Raw genomic sequence first — 6,000 nt, forward strand, 5'->3', positions numbered from 1 at the left:
TCTAAAAAGGGCTTCAATCGCTGACCGTTAACCTTCGAAGAACTACTACCATCTGGTGTCTCAATCTCAACAGCGCCATGAGGAAAAACAGTACGGACCACAAAAGGACCGGTCCACCGAGAGCGCAACTTCCCGGGGAATAGATGCAAACGAGTGTCATACAGAAGAACTTTTTGACCTGGAGAAAATGACTTTCGTAAAATATCCTATCATGCACAAGTTTCATTTTGTTCTTATCTCCTTAGAACTATCGTATGCATCTCTACGAATCTCGTCCACTCATTGAGCTGGAGCTTTCTTTCTTTTTTAGTTCCTGCCTTGTCAAGTGAAAAGTTTAAGTTCTTAATAGCCCAATAGGCTCGATGCTCTAACTCAATAGGCAGGTGACATGCCTTTTCCAAACACTAAACGATAAGGTGACATTCCAATGGGTGTCTTAAACGCAGTACGGTAAGCCCATAAGCATCAGTAAGCCCGACAACCAGTATTTCCTATTTGGATTAACTGTTTTCTCTGGAATACGTTTGATTCCCTATTGGAAACCTCTACCTGACCACTAGTCTGAGGGTGATATGGGGTTGCTACTTTATGGTAATACCGTATTGTTTCATTAAAAGAGCAAACGGTCTATTACAAAAGTGTGAACCTCCATCACTATTTATAGGTCGCGGCGTACCAAAACGTGTAAGTATATTCTCTTTCAAAAACTGGACTACGACCCTGTGGTCATTCGTTTTACACGTAAACCGCCTCAACCCACTTAGACACATAGTCTATAGTGACAAGTATGTAAAGATAACCAAACGAAATAGAAATGGACCCATAAAATCAATGCCCCACACATCAAACCTCAATCACTAAATAGGGTTCAAAGGCATCATATTTCTACGGGAAATGGTTCCTAACTTCTGGCAACGCTCACAAGAAACCAATGACTATGGGAATCTTTAAACAACGAGCCAGTAAAATCCACACTCAAAATCTTAGCAGCGGTCTTCTAGCATTAAAATGACCCCCACATGCATGTTCATGACAAAAGGAGATAATACTAGACTGGTCACTCTCAGATACACATCTCCTAATAATCTGGTCCGGACAATACTTAAACAGATAAGGATCGTCCCAAAAGAAATGCTTAACCTCGGCTAAAAACCTAGAACGATCTTGCTTACCCCAATGATGAGGGGTTCGACCAGTAACAAGATAATTCACTATATTTTCATACCAAGGTGATTGGGAAACAGAGAACAATTGTTCATCAAGAAATCTATCCCTTATAGGAAGGGAATCACTATGGTAACTAACAACTAGCCTAGACAAGTGGTCTGCTACTACATTTTCTGCACCCTTTTTGTCTCTAATGTCTGGGAAAAATTCCTGTAACAATAGGATCCATCTAACCAATCTAGGTTTGGTATCCTTCTTAGATAAAAGGTATTTCAAAGCAGCATGATCTGTATAGATTATGATCTTTGAACCTAATAGGTAGGACCTAAACTTATCCAAGGCAAACACGATGGATAAAAATTCCTTCTCGGTAGTTGTATAGTTCATTTGGGCACCGTTCAGAGTTTTGCTAGCATAATAAATCACATGAAGTAATTTGTTTTCTCGTTGTCCTAAAACGACGCCTATAGCATAATCTGAAGAATCACACATAATCTCAAAGGGTAGGTTCCAGTTAGGTGCCTGGACTATCGGGGCAGTATTGAGTAAAGTTTTAAGCTTCACAAAAGCATCTAAAAAATCATCATCAAAGACAAACTTAACATCTTTTGCAAGCAAATTGCAAAGAGGTCTAGAAATCAAGCTAAAATCCTTAATGAATCGACGGTAAAAACCTGCATGCCCTAGGAATGACCTAATATCTTTTACGGTTTTTGGGACCTGTAAAGTCTTAATAAGGTCAACTTTGGCTTTGTCTACCTCTATACACTTTGAAGAGACGATGTGCCCTAGCACAATTCCTGATTTAACCATGAAATGTCATTTTTCCCAATTAAGCACTAAAATTTTTCCTTACACCTAGTCAACACTAATGTTAAATGATGCAAGCACTCATCGAAAGATGAACCAAACACTGAAAAATCATCCATAAAGACGTCTAAGAACCGTTCTACCATATCATAAAATATGCTCATCATAAAAGTTGCAGGGGCATTACATAGCCCGAAAGCATGCATCTATACGCAAAGGTACCAAAGGGACAGGTAAAAGTGGTTTTCTCTTGGTCTTCTGTGGCAATAACGATCTGATTATAACCGGAGTAGCCATCTAAGAAGCAATAGTGACTCTGTCCAGCTAATCGCTCTAGCATTTGGTCGATAAAAGGAAGGGGAAAGTGATCCTTCCTTGTGACCTTGTTCAATTTCCTATAGTCAATACACACACGCTATCCCATGGTCACTGGGGTTGGGATTAATTCATTATTATCATTCTGGACTACAGTGATACCTGATTTCTTGGGGACAACCTGAACAGGGCTGACCCACTTACTGTCTGAAATTGGGTAAATAATACCTGCATCTAACAACTTAAGCACCTCTTTTCGAACTACCTCTTTCATGTTAGGGTTCAGTCGACGTTGCATCTCCCTAGAAGGTTTGGAGTCTTCCTCTAAATGAATCTGATGCATACACACAGTAGGACCTATACCCTTAATGTATTCTATAGTCCACCCTAAAGCTTCCTTATTGTCTTGAAGTACATTTACTAGCCTACTTTCCCGATCACTATCCAAATCGGAAGCTACAATCACAGGTAAAGTCTCAGATGGGCCTAAAACCACATACTTTAGAGTATCAGGTAGTGGTTTAAGGTCCAACTTTGGGGGCTCTTCTAAAGAAGGAATTAGGGTAGTCTCAGAAACTGGTAATGGTTCGAACCTAGCTTTCCATCTATCAGTGTCTAACTGATGTAATTTCAAAGTTGTTGTAGTAATAAATAATAGAGTTCGTTCAAGACTTGTGAAGGTTGTGCTTTTAGATTTAAATTTTAAAAGTAAAGAAAATAAAGCAAATTAAAACTGATTATATTAGAGAGACCGGGGTTCAGGATTTCACCATTCACCAAAACTCATTTAATTTAATGTTAATTTTCATCATGCAATTCTAGACAATATAACTCCAATCAAAAGAAATTGTTATTCTAATCATTGCCTAAATTATATTTCAAAACATCAATTGTTAATCGCATGAATGAAGTATCAAAATCCATAAACTAAGCATACGTCATCAAGAGAAAACACAACTAATTAATAAAAATCATTACTCAATTTTCGTTCGGTGCAAATAATCATAAAAGAATTGCATAAATAAATTCAAATAAATTTTATCACATAACTTTTGGAAGAATGGCTTCCTTCATCGCCCCGGAAGATTGGGTTTAGCTCATCATGTTGGAAACACACTCAAAATATGTATTCATGGCTCAAAAAGTGTTTACAAGAAGAGAAAGTAGCGAAACAGGAAATCTGCAACAGCACATGCGCGTTGCAGACCGACTGTTTCAAATCTCAATTGTTATGATGGAGATAACCGTTACAAATATGAAGATAAATGTTGCAGAAGAGGATGAATAAACTGTTACAATGAAGATAAATGTTGCAAACCAGTTGGAGAAACTATGACAAGCATTTGAAGAAACCGTTACGACGGATGAAGAAACCATCGTTGTTTCCCTGTTCTTCACGAGCAGCAGCAACAGAGTTCTGAAAACTCTTGATTCACGCTTCCTGAGCTCTCCTCTCGACCCCAAACTCTCCCCTTCCCTTCTATGCGATCCTAGGAACCTATTTATACATCATTGCGACATTGAATCTCCCAAAATCTCTTTATTTAATCCCATTATTTCTTTTATTCTCGAAAATATATTGTTTCCAAAAATCATTTTCCTACGCGTCTGCAGCTGTATTTCTTTCCTTCTATACCTTCTTCACGCTCCAGAATATCGATCAACTCTTCCAAACACGTGCATTACACGTTTAAATTCCTCATAACTCGTGCAAGCTCACGTTTTTCCTCCAACTCCCTGTTTGGATTAAACCAAGTTATCCAGCCAAATTTGATCGAAACAAACACCCATACTAGCTCTGTTAGGACATATCACAACTACCCATGAAGTTTTAGCGATTGAATCACACAAAAACTCCTCCAAACATTCGATCGAAATTCTTCCAGTGAAGTGAAATGTTTTCCCGCCAAAATTGGTTTTGAATTTGAGAAGAAGATGTCCTCCCCCTAATCTTGTACGGGTTTCCCTTTAGCACTTGCCTTATGGGGTGCAAATAGTAATTTTTGGGCGTAAATAGTAATTTTTCTGGGGTTTCTCCGGCACATTTTTGGGGTGCCTTTAGTATTTTATCCTGGGGTGTAAAACACCACTTTTCGAGCCAATTTTTGCTGCAAGAGCTTATTTCTCTATAAATACCTACAAAGACATAAAATAACAAAATAAATACAAAATCGAGCACTAACAATACATACAATTGAGACATATTAGACACATAAATGCGTCTATCAACACCCCCAAACTTATTATTTGCTAGTCCTCGAGCAAATCAAAACTACAAAATAAAAATGACTACACTTAGCACGTGCAGCAAGCCGTTAAACCGCTAGGTGGCTCTAGCGGCGGAGTGTTGTCTCCGGAGGGTTTACCAGAGGTGTACCCAAAAAACCTTTACTCCAGACCCTAGCTATGTAAGCAGAACCTTGGAAGGCACTAAAGAATCTCTTTGGTTGGCATACTTATTGACTACAGGAGGAAGTACCCTGATGCGAAATTCCAATTGTTGTACACGAGTTTGCACTCAAGCATACTAAAATTCATATGAAGTGACAGAGCTCTACTCAGATAGTCGCACTATGGACATCAATATCCGGAGTCAAAACTAATCACATGGATAGATCAAGAAGATGGATATAGAAAAACATAGATGGTTTTGATGTTTACTAGGTGAACGGTGTTTCTCATATCTGTCTGAAGGCTTTCGCCAAAACGAACCTATCCTAATGGAATGAGATACCAGTCTGACTAATATCAGCACACTGTCATATACAAGGGTACCAGTGGTTGATAATACTAACTCTAGGTCAACACAACTGGCATATACAAGGGTTCCAGTGGTCGACTTTATTGAATTTATTCACCAGTTGGTCTAATGGTCTGGTCACTTTTTTTTTTTTTTTTTTTTTTTTTTTTTTTTTTTTTGTATCTCAAACACTCTAATTCACCCTAGTATTGGTAACAACTTGAATCGTGAGCCCCACCTAATCACTTAGAGAAACATAGTTTAAAAACAAAACAAAATAAAAACAGAAGTGAAAAGGACTCAACGAGATATGGTGAAACTATCATGTTATTTCTAACACCTGAGCTTTGTGCTTTTATGAATACACTCTTTAGATGTTGCCATCTAGTCAGATTGGTTCCTCAACTCCTATAACCAAAATGCTTCCATCCACTTAGATTGGTTAGTGCCATCCTTAATAGGCATAAATTTCTAGGCTCCGGAGTTTATTTATTGCAAATAAAAGATAACAAAAAGTTTCTTCCCTACCCCCAAACTTAAATCTAACATTGTCCTCAATATTTCTAATGAAAGAGCAATACCAAACAGTAGAGTAACATGAGGAATTAGTAAAGAGAGAAGTCGGAAAGATATTACCTGGGTGAAGAGAGAAATAAAAAACTAATATACAACAACATACAATCGCCTCGATGGTCAATCAAGGGTAAACAGGGTCCTCCAGAGGGACCTCCTCAGTATCATCTGTAGGAAAGGGCTCTAAAAAGGGTTTCAATCTCTGACCGTTAACTTTTCAAGAACTACTACCATCCGGTGTCTCGATCTCAACAGCTCCATGAGGAAAGACAGTGCGAACAATAAAAGGACCCGTCCACTGAGAATGTAACTTCCCAGGGAAAAGATGAAAGCGGGTATCATAGAAAAGAACTTTTTGACCTGGAGAAAATGACTTTCTTAAGATATTTCTATCA

Source organism: Papaver somniferum, unplaced genomic scaffold (genome assembly GCF_003573695.1).
Source record: "Papaver somniferum cultivar HN1 unplaced genomic scaffold, ASM357369v1 unplaced-scaffold_10, whole genome shotgun sequence".
Classification (NCBI taxonomy): Eukaryota; Viridiplantae; Streptophyta; class Magnoliopsida; order Ranunculales; family Papaveraceae; genus Papaver; species Papaver somniferum.